Consider the following 15814-nt stretch of genomic DNA (forward strand, 5'->3'; position numbering starts at 1 on the left):
AATAATTTTAGTATTTCGTTGGTAGTAGGGGAAGCGTGCAGCTGTTCTCTCAATTAGCATACTAAACTTTATCACCAACAGCCTCACAAAGACGTGCCAAGACGGCTGAACTAATTTCGAAGATAGAATAAGTTGGAAGCGCGTTCCATTCCTCACTAGGTTTAACAACGATAACTAGAACGAAGTAAGAGTATGATTATCATTTATGCGAGTTAATTTGTTTGTCAAAAATGTAAGTATCCCGTTGGGTTTTTTGCAAAAACTTGTGAATAATCCAGAATTTTTTAGTTATGGGTACACTTTATTCAGTTATATTACTTTGACTGATTGGGGCTTGAGAAAAATAAAATTTTAACCCCAACACTTTAATATGTTTCACAACTGAAACAGTTCCACGACTTTTCTCTATATAAGTTCGAAAAATCAACTTTATTCCCATTTCATTAATTTGAGCAAATTTTAAATTTACAAAATTTAATGTATATTCTTAATGAGTGCGACCCCAAAAGAACCTCGAGTAATAAGTTTCAAGCGAGTCTGAACAAAAATTCCCTTCCATATTGGATCCGCCATTTTGAATTTTAATGTAACATCGCAGATTCGTAATCAACGACAACAAAAAACCAAGTAATTTTGAAGCAAATTCGATCAATTTTTTAAAAACTGTCCATCATATATCCGACTTTTTGAATTTTTAAAATGTAACGTAAGATACATAATCAACGACCGCAAAAAACTCCGAGTACTAAATTAGAAGCAAATTCTATCAACTTTTTAAAAAACTGTCAGCCATATTGGATCCGCCATTTTGTATTTTTTTAAACTGCTATCAGATTCGTAATCGCAATCTCAAAAACTTTGAGGAACCTACTTTTGATGAAATTCATTGAATCCATAAAAAAAACATAATGTGTTTTATGAACACTAAAATGTATGTTAATTAATAACTTGGAAACTTTTATCAAATACTCATGAAACAGCGTTCTTACAGTGGAAAAACTCGCATTAACGCCTTCGCTATTTAGAAACATATTCATATGATTGACCCAAAATGTCCAGTAAAATCTGGTCGATGAATTTTTATGAAACTTAGTATACAAGCGTTTTTGCGGTCGCTGAATTCAAATATGAAGTCAAAAAAAAATTCCAAATAGCGGATCCAATATGGCGGCCAAAATTTTTCAATTTCAAGAAGATATTCATAAAAATTAGTAAATAAGGTTTTTGGCCCTACTGAAAAAGAACGACTGTAAATACGAGCGTAAATATGACTGTGAATACGACCCTAAATACGGGCCTTAAAAGGGTAGTGTAATTGAAACAGCAAATACAGCCGTATTTATGCCCGTATTTAGGGTCGTATTTACGGTCATATGTGAATACCATTTTTTTTAAAAAAATATATATACCCCCACAGCACCGAAACTTTCCTATCAATTTATTGAATATTTACTTGTAATATTCGGCATATTTAACTGAAATGTTTAGTGAAAATTGTTCTTTACACAACTTTCAATAAACATTGCAATTACATATTCCGAACATTGCAAGTAAATATTTAATAAATTTTTAGGAAAGTTTCGGTGCTGTGGGGATATATATATATATAATGGAACATTATTAATTATTATTAATTTAATATATTAAATATAATATTGCAACTAAAATAAATAATATTTAAGGTAAGTATTGAAATACGATTTATTCTTATAATAAATGCATAACAAACAAACAATTATATATCAATGTCACTTTATTTTAATCACAAATACACATAAACACATGGTACAATTATTTATTAAAAATTGTAATTTTTATTATTTTTATTATAAGAGAAAAAACACAAACGCACAATAAAAACACTTGTAGATTTTTCAACAGCTAAATAAAAACTACAAATAACGCGAATCACATGTAACTATAAGAATTTTTTTATTATTTTTATTATAAGAGAAAAAACACAAACGCACAATAAAAACACTTGTAGATTTTTTAACAGCTAAATAAAAACGACAAATAACTCGAATCACATGTAACTGTAAGCACTGTTGTAAAAAAGGTTGGGTCTATAGGGATGGGTAGTTACACGTAACTTGAAATATTAATAATAAATGTAATAATAATAATAATACTAACAGAAATAATAATAGTATATTTATGAACTAGATGTAATTAAGAAGTTTAATCACTATTTTAAAAACAAACAAATTTAGTATATTTTGTTTGTTGTTGTTATAGCAAAAATCGATAGAAATATTAGGTTAAGTCCACAATAGATAAATATAAAAAAAATAAAAATAAATCAAAAATATAAATTCGCACAAAATTAATACCTCCTCGTGTGATTAGATTGTAATTAAAATGTAGTTTTCTGAAAATAAATCGAAAAGTTTAGGGTTCAGTGAAAATTACCGAAAAATGTCAAAATCGCCTTCCGTTTACACACCTCATTGTAAAGGTCTTTCTGCAATAGCTTGAAAATACATTTATTTCTTCCGATTCAAAGTAATTGCAAATATAAATTGCTGCAATTAAACTTACTTTAAATCATTAACTTCAAAGCAAATTATAGTAACTTAGTTTTTGATCATTTTTATCAATTTTTATGGTTATATAATTGAATAAAAATGTTAATTTGACAGTGTTTTGTTCATTTCGTAGTTAAAAATAATGTTTTAATTTTGAAAATAATCAAAATCGCTTCTCCGTTCAATATAATTTGTTTATAACTTTTAAAATAATTGTCGCTCCAAAATTTTCTCAACGGATTTTGATTTCTTATAGTTTTAAGTGTATGTTGTTAATATTTTTTTTTTAATTTTTAAAAGGCGTAGAACATTAAATAATATTAATTGTTTATAAAAAATGTATTAAAAAATTATTAAAAAATAAACTTTTTTAAAATTTTCTAATTCTGAACGAAAGTATATTTTATCCCCTTTATATTCCTGCTTGGTTCATTTAAATCGGTTCATTCATTTAGGAGAAATCAAATTTTGTTTAAAAAGTTGCAAAAAAATTAATTTTGCAATAAATTTTATAAAAAATAATTTTTTTTCTGTTTTTTGGTGGACACATTCTTAAAGCCAAATAGAAATGTTTTTTTAACATTTCGATTTAAAAAAAATACTTTTTATTTTCTGTGAAAATTTCACGAATTCTGACCCTTTTGTTATTTGTAAAGTGCATTTACACGACTGTTGGTAGAAAAAAAATTTACCAAAAATCTTGCAAAATTGCCTTCACACAAAACTGTAAATGTTTTTCTATATTATCTTAAAAATACATTTGTTTTGTCTGAAGCTAAGTAATTGCATATTCTGCATATATAATTTACTATAATTTGCTTTGAAGTTAATGATTTAAAGTAAGTTTAATTGCAGCAACTTATATTTGCAATTACTTTGAATCGGAAGAAATAAATGTATTTTCAAGCTATTGCAGAAAGACCTTTACAATGAGGTGTGTAAACGGAAGGCGATTTTGACATTTTTCGGTAATTTTCACTGAACCCTAAACTTTTCGATTTATTTTCAGAAAACTACATTTTAATTACAATCTAATCACACGAGGAGGTATTAATTTTGTGCGAATTTATATTTTTGATTTATTTTTATTTTTTTTATATTTATCTATTGTGGACTTAACGGTGTTCGATGGTCTCTTAAATTTCTCGATAATGTGCGACTAACAGTTATCACCCAACAAATACGGCACTGACCAGTTTAAATGACGTGAAATTGGTAAACATTCATTTTCTAACAAATTTTTCTCTGTTCACAGGCACTTTTTACAAAATATGACAACGTACATTTGTCACAAATGTTTTTAATTACCTGAATTCAAAATATTATGTTAATCCATGCAGGAACACGGTTGCAGCATTGGAATTACCGTAGCAATGTAATGCGAATTATTTTGACAGCTGAGCCTTTACGCTCCCTGCATGCTTCTGCCCTCTACTGGCAAAATGGCTGTAACATACGTCTTGCCGCCTGTCATTACATTACTTTTGTAATTACAATCCTGCAACCGCGTTTCTGCATGGATTAACAAAATCTTTTGAATTCAGACAATTAAAAACATTTGTGACAAATGTACGTTGTCAGATTTTGTAAAAAGTGCCTGTGTGCAAAGAAAAACTCGTTCGAAAACGGTTGTTTACTAATTTCACGTCATTTCAAACAGGCAGTGCCGTTTTTTTTTGGGCGATAACTGTAAGTCGCACATAACCTACAAATTTCAGAGACCATCGAACGTTCTTAACCTAATATTTCTATCGATTTTTGCTATAACAACAACAAACAAAATATACTAAATTTGTTTGTTTTTAAAATAGTGATTAAACTTCTTAATTACATCTAGTTCATAAATATACTATTATTATTTCTGTTAGTATTATTATTATTATTACATTTATTATTAATATTTCAAGTTACGTGTAACTACCCATCCCTATAGACCCAACCTTTTTTACAACAGTGCTTACAGTTACATGTGATTCGAGTTATTTGTCGTTTTTATTTAGCTGTTAAAAAATCTACAAGTGTTTTTATTGTGCGTTTGTGTTTTTTCTCTTATAATAAAAATAATAAAAAAATTCTTATAGTTACATGTGATTCGCGTTATTTGTAGTTTTTATTTAGCTGTTGAAAAATCTACAAGTGTTTTTATTGTGCGTTTGTGTTTTTTCTCTTATAATAAAAATAATAAAAATTACAATTTTTAATAAATAATTGTACCATGTGTTTATGTGTATTTGTGATTAAAATAAAGTGACATTGATATATAATTGTTTGTTTGTTATGCATTTATTATAAGAATAAATCGTATTTCAATACTTACCTTAAATATTATTTATTTTAGTTGCAATATTATATTTAATATATTAAATTAATAATAATTAATAATGTTCCATTATATATATATATATCCCCACAGCACCGAAACTTTCCTAAAAATTTATTAAATATTTACTTGCAATGTTCGGAATATGTAATTGCAATGTTTATTGAAAGTTGTGTAAAGAACAATTTTCACTAAACATTTCAGTTAAATATGCCGAATATTACAAGTAAATATTCAATAAATTGATAGGAAAGTTTCGGTGCTGTGGGGGTATATATATTTTTTTAAAAAAAATGGTATTCACATATGACCGTAAATACGACCCTAAATACGGGCATAAATACGGCTGTATTTGCTGTTTCAATTACACTACCCTTTTAAGGCCCATATTTAGGGTCGTATTCACAGTCATATTTACGCTCGTATTTACAATCGTTCTTTTTCAGTAGGGGGGGTCGCTGATTCTAATTCTGAGTTAAAAAAATACGTCCGCCATTTTGAATTTCTAAAAATGAATGTCAAATTTAAATTCATTGATACAAAATACCCCTTGATACTAAAATTGATAAAAATCAAAATTAATTTTAAAAATTATGTCCGCCATTTTGAATTTTTAAAAATGAAGGTCAAATTCGAATTCAGCGGCCCCGAAAACCCTTACATACACCAAATGTGAGTTAAATTTAAAAAAAAAATTTTTTTATGAATTTTGTTTTTAAATTGTTATATTACTTAAAAATAATAAATAATTATTTATTTATTACTTAATCTAGTATCATTGAAATCTATAGTGTGGGTCGTTAACAGGCAACGAGTTGTGGAATGCAAAAACTTGATAAAAACCATTAGGAGATGTTTAATTAACCAGTTGAATGATATATTGTATCATATAATTTGAAAAATCAACCATGTCAAAAGTAATAATGTAAATTGTCAAATAAATAATTTTATCGGATTCGATTTAAACTTTGTGAAAAAAAAGATTTTCCAATTGCTCATACACACATACACGAACTCAAGACCACTTAGCGATACAAAGATAGTTGCTCTGCCTGCTATATATAGATATCCATCATATGTACTCCTGTATAGATGATCTGAGGTTTAAATATTGACGTCGTACTTATATTCATAAGTCTGTAAATTTAGCTCTGACATTGTTTCTTTCCAATAACCTCATTTGATTATCTAATTTCTATTTCTCCATCACAACTTTTTAACAAAATATCTGATATTTTTATAAATAAAGCAAAATTTCTTTTTCAGAAATTCGAATTGTCAATCACAATTTTTAATTGCCATTAAAATTGAGAATTTTAAGATTTTTATAAAATACAGGAAAATCAGTTTGATAATAGGTATACTGATTTGTCAAACATATTTTTTGGTTAAAAAATTTGTAGTTTCTTTTGGACAAAATTTCTGTAATTTCTAGGTATTTTATATTAATCATAATTTTCAACGAAAGTTTAATTTTATTAAGAAAAAAAATTAATGGAAAATTTTCAGAATTTCTATTTCATCATCACCATTTTAATACAAAATCCTGTTCTTCCATTTTTTTGAGAAAAAAAAATAAATACAAAAAAAATATTTTGATAATTAATGTATAATTTATTAACATAATTTTATTTATTTAAGAAATAAAAAACTTCACATAAGTTATTTTTCTGATTATACGAATTTTAACAAATCTTACAGTTTTTTGAGAAATAAATGATAAAAACCGCTGCCAAGTTGTATATTTTTTTTTATAATTTTGGTGCTCATTTCATGATCACTTTGCTTCCTCATAGAGATAATAATAATAGAAATATATAAATAACTTTTTATAAATATGGTGAATGTGATTGAATCTTGGGTCAATAAATGTCTTCTTAAATACCCTACAAGATAGTTATAATAGTTTAATAGTTAAACAAAAATTTTCAAACAAAAAAGTTGAGAAAATGTCATTTTTCACAATTTTTGGTTTTTAAAATACCAATAATTTCGAAATTTATTATCGAATTAGGTTAAAAAATAGCTCAATCAAAGCGTTTTTTTAATACTCTACAAGTTGGTAATAATAATTTTAAAGTTACTTCTACATTTTTCATTAAAATTTTCAAAAAAGTCTTATTTTTTAAAATTTTTGATTTTTAAAAGTTTAATATCTCCGGTTAATATGAACAGAAAATGTTCAATAAACGCTCAAAGGATGCGTCTAAAAAACAAAATTAGAGAAAAACATTTATAGGTGTCCTAACATTTTTTTAAGTTATGGGCAAGAAACGATTTTTTGAAAAATTTTAAAAACAAAAAAAATATAGTTAACCTTTATGAATCGGGCTAAAAAAATACTCTTATATTATGTATGTCCGCACGTGGGACCTACAATTAAAAAAATATTCGTCCTTAAAGCTATTTTCATAATCTTGAGATATTTATGAAAATGTAATGTTTACACACACACACACTCCTGCTGAGGTTTAATAACATAAAGATATGTCAAAAAATTGAACTTGAAAAATTTTGGTATTACAATACTTCCTCTAGGATGAGGAAGTAATTGACATAATACTATATACATTGTATAAATTTTATTTTTTTTAAACCCTAGATGGTCATTTGGGATGTCAAACACTTCAAAAATTTTAGGAAAATATCTCCGAGATCATGAAGAACTTTAGGGACGAATTTTTTTTTAAATTGTAGGTCTTACGTGCAAACATAATATAAGAGTATTTTCAGCCCGATTCATAATGTTAAACTATATTTTTTTGAATTTTTCAAAAAATCATTTTTTGCCCATAACTTAAAAAAAATGTTAGGACACCTATAAATGTTTTTCTCTAATTTTGTTTTATTTATTTTTGTTTTTGCTTTGTTGTTCCAAGTTTTGAAATGAGGTATAAGTTAAAAAAAATTGGTAGAATAGAAATTTTATGAATGAAAAGAATGAAAGGAAGCGAAAAAACAAATGAGTCTTACAATTGTTTGCCACATGTTTTAGACAATGTGTATACATAATAAAAGTTTTCCTGAATTGTTATAAGTATACCATTATACAACTTCCAAATGATCTGAAATAATTGCAGACTGCAGATAATTTGGGTCGCACGTTTTCGTAGGTAAATGTAGAATTGCTTGCTTCAACATATGTATATCAATGGTTAGAACTTAGGTCAAGAATTCTTTTATTGATTATTTGTCACAATGAAAAGGACAACACTATTTTCTTGAAAATTGGTAGGTTTTCTCTCCTGAATTGATTGTACAAATCATATATAAATAAGTAATAAAAGGAATACAAAAATATGTGAATTTAAAAAACCAATAAATTTGTTATTTGTAAGATAATTGATGAAGAATAGGATTTTGTTTAATTTAATTACAGACTTTATTTGATGAACGATTATTACAGACATATATTTATGTGATAAAATTCATAAAATTCAATCCTACAAACGTGTAATAGTGAAGAATTATGTAATTTATAATAAATTATGTTGTTTTTAACAAGAAAAAAATCTCTACGTGTAAAAGCTATAAAACGATAATCCAATTTGAAGAAGAACCTACTTAAATAGAAGGCAAGAATATTCCCTACTTAAATTAAGAGGCCCCACTTAATTTAAGTAGGAAATATTCTTGGCTTCTATTTAAGTAGGTTCTTCTTAAAATTAGATTATTGTTTTTTCTGTACACAGTTTTCACTATATTAGTAAAGTTCTCAATCTTATTATTTTCGCTATTCTAGAAAAACTTATCTCTTTTACAAATATTGCTTTCTTTAGTAAAGCTCTTGTAAAAAAAATATGAAAAATTTACCTTAATTAATACATTTCTTCAATTAATTTACTTAAATTCAATGTTCTTGAGATTCGAACGTCAACAATATTTTGTTTTATTATTAATCACCAAAGAATAAAAATATTATACCTCGCAGTTGAATTCATTCTTTTATCCCTTAATATCAAGTCAAATGTTTTGTTTGCAAGAGGAATCGTCACTTTATCACTACATTTAGAATAATTTAACTTTGTTGAAGATTAAGTGTAGTAATTCTTGATAATCTTCTTTCACAAAACAAGATTTTTTGACATTTAATTTCAGGAAGAGTAATTTTGAAAAATAATCTTATCTATTAACGTTTTCATTAGACAAATTACAGGCACAATTCTTTTTGTTTGAAAAAACTTTAAACAATTTAACCAAATTTAACAATTTAACCAAATCACAAATTTCTGAGGATCTCAATTGAAGACCATTAACTGTATCGAATTGTTGCGATACAACTTTATCATGTGCAGTTAAAGATCTCAATTTGAGAATCTGAAAAAAACCTGTGTTTTTCTGCTAACAAAATTGCTTAAAATTTCTGCTAAAAGAACGAATATGGCCAGAGTGTATCCAATGGTCAGCACGTAGAAGAGAACCAGTAGCAATAATTCTTTTTCAATTATTTCTGGAGTTGGAACTTTATCATTTTTTTGGTCGTAGTCATAAAACAGTGATTTTTGCAGTAAACCGTGATCAAAGGCTTTCAACATTATTTCGTTAAAACGATCTATAAAAGGTGAATGTCTCCTTGAATTCCAACTTGATGGGAAATACACGATAGACTCCTGTAGTATTTTAAAACGAGATTCTTGAGATTTAATGTTTAGCGCTTGTAGTTTATTTCCAACATCATTCAATATGCAACTAATGTTTCTGTTCTTCAGCAAGTATTGTAAACAATCGTAGCCTAATCCATTACCAGGTATGACAACCGATTTTAAGGCTAGTTTTTTGAACATGAACGAGAGTACTGAGAACAAGTAACCGGAGTAGACCATGCAACTTAACATGAAGGCACCAAAAATTATTCTCTCTGCTAATTTTCTTGGTTCGTTGACTACGGACATTCCCATTATAATTTGACTGATGTTAAACGTGTTCCAAATGCTTCTTTCAAATCTTAACAACACAGCTGCAATTCTAATGGCAGCAATAGCAACAGTTGTGGCAACTATCATGTGAATCAATTCCTCAGAGACTTCAACACTTCCAGTTTTACTTTTTTCATTTGTAATGACTGCCTTTGCTGTAACATACATCAAGATACGCATCGGTATACGATTAATAGTGTTTACTTCATCAAATATCACACTACTTATCGATATTTCTGCTTTTACTTTTTCTAGAAGTGATAAGTTTATAACGTTTCTGGTGCTTACAATTTGAAGATTGCAACGGATTGATTGCATAATATAATGGATTAATTTTTGGTTTTCAATGGATTGTTCTCTGGAAACTTTTCCATTGTAAGTAAGCAACAATAACTTTATGCGTTGTCCGTGGAGGTTCAACAGTTTATTTGGAAACCATTTTGTTTGTGGCTTAACTTTCTGTTTTGTGTACTTTTTTGCAAAAAGATTGATTCTGTGAATAGTGGTCACATCCGCTATTTGCCATGTTCGATTTTGAACCAAATTTTCCAGTACAGAAGTGTCTAGCATGTCTTTGTGCCATAGTGATTTTAGCATAGCCTCGTAAGAATAGGCCTTTATTTGATTACCGAAGTTGATTAAACACTTGGGGAATGAATGACTATGGGAAAGATTCCATAGTTTATCGAAAAAAGCATTTAAATGAAGTTTAGTATCCTTTCCAGATCTATTGAGAATTAAAATAAACAGCGTCGTTCTTCTAGGAATTTGTAGATGTAATGAAAAGTACTTTTCCAAACCATCTTTTGCTTTAGATAAACTTATGCTCAATGATGGAAAGTGATTAGAAACATCAGCAATAAGTTGTGCGTTAGCATTGAATTCAGCATTTGCAAGTAATTGATCATCAATTATAAACATTACCTGGTTGAGTCTTGATTTTTCTTTCAGGTATCTTATTAATCCAAAAGTGTAATTGGTCCTTCCTGCCACACCAAGAAAAATTACACTAAAGAGTACAAGACAGTACGTCAGGCTTAAGAACTTCATTATTTTTTTATCCTTTAACGATAAATTAACTATTCCGTTTCTGTGAGGAATCAACTCTGTTCTTGTAGTCTTACAAAAAAAGGTATTATATGTTTGATATTTTCTTGTTGTCTGACATTGTTGAAGGAGAAATGCGTCTATTTAAGTTCTCTAATTCTTGAACATGGCCTAAAATACTCACAATTATTAGTCATTTGATGCTGAAAGATAATAAAAATGGCTTTTTTAAAATTATTTAATATATATTTTACAATATTTTTCATAATGTTTGAAAATTTACAATTGTTTATCATTTACAATCAGAAAAGTTTGTTATATTTCAACATAATCGTTTTCTACGATCGTGTATTATTGTTAGTTTTGAAAAATAGACAAATATCTTCTGTTACCTTATCCAAAAGCAATCTGCATTTTTTTACAAAATTAAATTTGACATTTTTCTTTTATTTCTTAAGAACAGATAGTATCATATTTTTAAGGTAAAATTATAAAGGTAGGAGAATTTCTAACTTCGCAATTATATGTATACAAATTGTGTTATCACCAGGGAAACCCTAAAAAATACAAAACAAAAAGTATTTCTTAAAATATCACTAAATAACTTTAATTTTATTTAAAGTAGTAAACTAATTTTTACTATTTGATTTTCTTTTAATTAATTATTATTTCGTTAGTAGTAGAAATTATTTTCCGTCAAAATCATTAAATAAAAATTTTAATTTAAATTAACTATAAATAATAAGCGTTAAGTTTAAATAATGTCGCTTTATTTTTAAGTTAATTTGCTCAATCTCCGGCAAGTTTGTCTGAAGTCTCATTGCATATTCATTTTTTGGAAAAAATGGTTTTAAAAAAATTTAACGCTTTAAAGTAACGTTTTACAATTTTTTGTTATTACTTCTTTAAAAATAGTTGCAAAATTCAAGGCATTGGGTCATGTGCAGAAGGTTGTATATTTTTTACTATCGATTATGGAAAAATCAATTAATATTGATTTCAAAATTACTTCAGCCACATAATTTTTGTATTCATACGCACCAAACACATTACTTTATGAAAACAAAAACTAAAGAATTTTTTTAAGAACCTGTGTTTTTAAATTTATTATAATTCACAGAAAAAACCTAAAATGTAGGACGAAAAAGATGACTGAACATATTGCAAAAAATTATTTTTTTCATTGCTTTTTAAACCTTTTTTAAATTTTCTTTAAACACCCTGTCGAAAATGTGACCAACAATAGAAGGTTTAATAAGTGTTTGAAAATAGTTTTATTCTAGTTAAACACAGAATGCACTATCTTGAAACACACTTATACGATTACACACAGTATGAACACAATTTAAGCATAGAATTCGTAGTTTGAAAATGGTTCATACAATACTATTAAAACACATTTCCAACATTCAGTAAGAACACTCATTAAACACTTTTCTGACATACATAACAGGGTTCATACAGTGTTTTGAGAACATTAAGTTCACTGACTAATGAAATAAGTGTTTATGAAACACTGAAACGTTCCAATATACACGCATCAAACACATTTATTGTGTTCTTAAACACGCAATTCACATGCAATAAACATTTTATAAAACACTATTTAAACGCTCTTTGTTCCAATTTTTTCGACAGGGCACTCTCTTTTTGTTAAAAAAAAAAGTTATTAAGACAATATTTATAAGCAAAATGTTAAACACAATATTTAAAATTTTGTTCAGATGATATATTATCATGAATTATATATGAGTTTAGTTACTTTTAATAAAGTAATGAAGGACCAGATGTGATTTTTTTTTATTTTTTCCATTCAATAATTTATATTTTGAATATTGGATTGGAATATTGAGAAGTTGTCAGTGAAGTTGTTAGTAAACTTGAATGCCTCGGGCGGCATTGGTGCTTAAGAGCAGAGACGTGTTGCGGACAGTTCTCCTCTACACTCCTCGCCGTAAAATTTCACTATCAGTCTGATACCTCCCTGAGAAATTCCACAGATATTTTCAATAATACATTGGATTCTAAAAATGATCATCCGAGTTTCGCTTGGTATTGTTTTAAAATCAAATAAATTGATTAGTCTTAAAATTAGATAGGTATTTAAAATATAGAAAATTTTATAAAATATTAATTCTTTCATATTAATAAAAATTAAGAAAATTAAATAAAGTATACACATGCTTTATGGACGATGACCCCTTATCTTAATTTAATTCTTTTGACATTGAATGGCTAGCAATTAAATTTTTGGCAAAGTATATAAAAGTATAATTGTGAATCGTAGTCTAGGAATACATGTAGAAAAATATTCGATTGAAGCGCAAATTTTAGAACAATATGTTTACATAATCTCAATTTTCACTTTATCCAATGAAAGCCAAATTTGCAGCGCATAACACAGCAGTTCATCCAATTCAAATATGTAAGTCCACTTGTTGAACATAAACTATACCTTCCAAAGCATTTAACACACATTCTAAACGTATTTGCCCAAACAAAAGAAAATCCTCTATTTATAAACTTCTATGCTTAATTACTATAATCTACCAGGGAATAAAAGTTATTAAACTTAATAATAATAATATCAAAGTTCATATAAAAGAAATATGAAATAATAATTTAAATACTTAGAGAAGCTTAATGACTGCGTAAGTATGGAAGTGGAGTGAAAACGGCATTTTTGTGATTTAGGATATTTGCAATGAAGTGCGAATTTTATGGAAGATTCCTGAGCTTGCAAATCTGACTACTTGAACCATAATTTAACTCAGAACATCATGTCCGTGACGGGTATAGTATAGGCAAGATTGGAACAACCGAAGCGCGAATAGAACTGGCGTACAGCCAACCTACAAAAGCAGGATCAGTTTAGGTGACTTATTATCTACCATTTATATGGGAATCATCTATAAGAATAGTAAAATGAATAGGAACCGTGGAGAAGTATTTCCTAAAGGTGAAAACTGACTAAAAACATACACTGCTCAAATCTACTCGAATAAATATCTGTCTACTTCAATAACTATTTGTATAACGTAAAAACAATAAGCAATGTCGATTTATTTTTTTCTTATTTACTTTCAACTTCAAAGTGGAAAAACTCTTGCTTTTTCCAGGTAACATTTTGTGAATACACAATAAACATTTAGAAATTATTGTCAATTGTATTTTGAAAGCGAACCTTATTTAGTATAAAGTTTATATTCCTTTCAAATATGTGGAACATCTCCTTTAAGTAAAATACGTCAAACAAGTATGTTTTAATAAGCTTTAAATGTTTTAATGCTTTCGCGAAATAAACGTAAGAGATATTCTACTTCAGATTATTTTACCTGTATACAACGATCGCATTGAAAGCAATTTTGACACAAAGTTTATTAAATAAAACAAATTTAGGGAGTAATACGTTGTCTAACTATTTTGAAAGAGAATATAATATTCGAGGCATTCCATTTTAAAAGACCCCCCTTCCTAAACAATTATTACCAATGTAAGATAATTTTTAAATAAATATTTCTTCCATTCAGTAAAACCAAAATACATTTTATATTAACGCGATTTCGAAAGTAGAATTATTTCTGAATTTTCTGATAAAAAAATGCATTTTTTTAATTATTTAATTTAAATATAAAATTAAGTTTAAAAGTTAAACTTTAAAAAATCTTAAAACACGTTACTTCCGATTTTAATAAAATTTATATCAAGCGAAAGCTTGAATATTCTACTTTTTATTTATCGAACGATGATAATGAACATTTCAGTAGATTTTAATAAATTAATTAAATTTTTCAGACATTTCGAAGGTTATATCAAAATAAAATTTAAAAAAAAAATTTTAAATTTAAAAAAAGAAAAAAACTATAACGCAGACATTACATTATTCTAATGTCAATCTCAACCCCGTAAAATGGAGAGAGTAGTTCAATGTAACGTTTTATAAATTAAATTAAAGCGCTACGACGTGATGCGCAATATTTAAAAATTCATTTCTCGAAAACAAAACAAAATGGTTTTTTGAATAACAAGTATTTCATCAGAAAACAACTCAGCTTTCTTTTAAAAATAAAAGAAAAACCGCTGCCAAGTTGTATATTTTTTTTATAATTTTGGTGCTCATTTCATGAACACTTTACTTCCTCATAGAGATAAAAATAATAGAAATATATGAATAACTTTTTATAAATATGGTAAAAGTGATTGAATCTTGGGTCAATCAATGTATTTTTAAATACTCTACAATATAGTTATAATAGTTTAATAGTTAAACAAAAATTTTCAAACAAAAAAGTTGAGAAAATGTCATTTTTCACAATTTTTGGTTTTTAAAATACCAGTAATTTCGAAATTTATTATCGAATTAGGTTCAAAAATAGGTCAATAGAAGCGTTTTTAAATGCTCTACAATTTAGTAACGATTATTTTAAAGTTACTTTTACGTTTTTCAACAAAATTTTCAAAAAAGTCTTATTTTCCAAAATTATTGATTTTTAAAAGTTTAATTACTCCGGTTAATATCGACGAAAAATGTTTAATTAGGGCTCAAAAGATGCGTCTAAAAAAACTCTACAAAATTATGGAAAAACATTTATAGGTGTCCTAAAATTTTTTTAAAGTTATGGGCGAAAAACGTTTTTTTGCAAAATTAAAAATAAAAAAAAAAATTAGTTAAACTTTATATTAATATATCAGAAAGTACTCTCACTTTATGTCCGCAGGTGAGATCTACAATTTAAAAAAAAAATTCAACCCAAAAGCTCTTCATGATTTCGAGATATTTATGAAAATGTGATGTTTACACACATACACACACATACGGAATGACATTTTTAAAAAATGGCATTTTTGAACTCCTGAGGTCAAATAACATAAAGATATGTCAAAAAATCAAACTCGAAAAATTTCGGTATTACAATACTTCCTCTATGAGGAAGTAAAAATGGACCCGCAAAGATGAGAAAAGTGAAAATTGATTTTTATTTTTTCAAAATTTGTGTCAAAAT

This window comes from Leptopilina heterotoma, unplaced genomic scaffold, assembly GCF_015476425.1.
Source record: "Leptopilina heterotoma isolate Lh14 unplaced genomic scaffold, ASM1547642v1 Lhet_97, whole genome shotgun sequence".
NCBI classification, from domain to species: domain Eukaryota; kingdom Metazoa; phylum Arthropoda; class Insecta; order Hymenoptera; family Figitidae; genus Leptopilina; species Leptopilina heterotoma.